Here is a 338-nt window from a genome sequence, read left to right as displayed (position 1 = left end):
TAAAGTAGAAATATACCAGAAAAACTATCTAACAAACCATATTATGTGTCTGGAATTTTATTTTGCAAATTAGCAAATTTTAACTTAACACTAAGTTAAGTTACTTTTTTTTAAATTTAACTTTTAACTTAACGAGTTAACGAAAAAAAATACGAGTAACTTTTAACTTAACTTAACTTAATTATTTTAAAATAACTTAACTTAACGAGTTAAAAAAAATCGTTAACTTGCCCAGCCTTGCTTTTTTGTATTGATTATTCTACAGTATAATACCTAATACCTATCCGATTATTTCATTATTATTAGTAATTACTGTTCATACGAAGTGTAGGTACCTA

This window comes from Acyrthosiphon pisum, unplaced genomic scaffold (assembly GCF_005508785.2).
Source record: "Acyrthosiphon pisum isolate AL4f unplaced genomic scaffold, pea_aphid_22Mar2018_4r6ur Scaffold_20960;HRSCAF=22641, whole genome shotgun sequence".
Lineage (NCBI taxonomy): Eukaryota > Metazoa > Arthropoda > Insecta > Hemiptera > Aphididae > Acyrthosiphon > Acyrthosiphon pisum.
Note: the sequence above shows the minus strand (reverse complement) of the source record.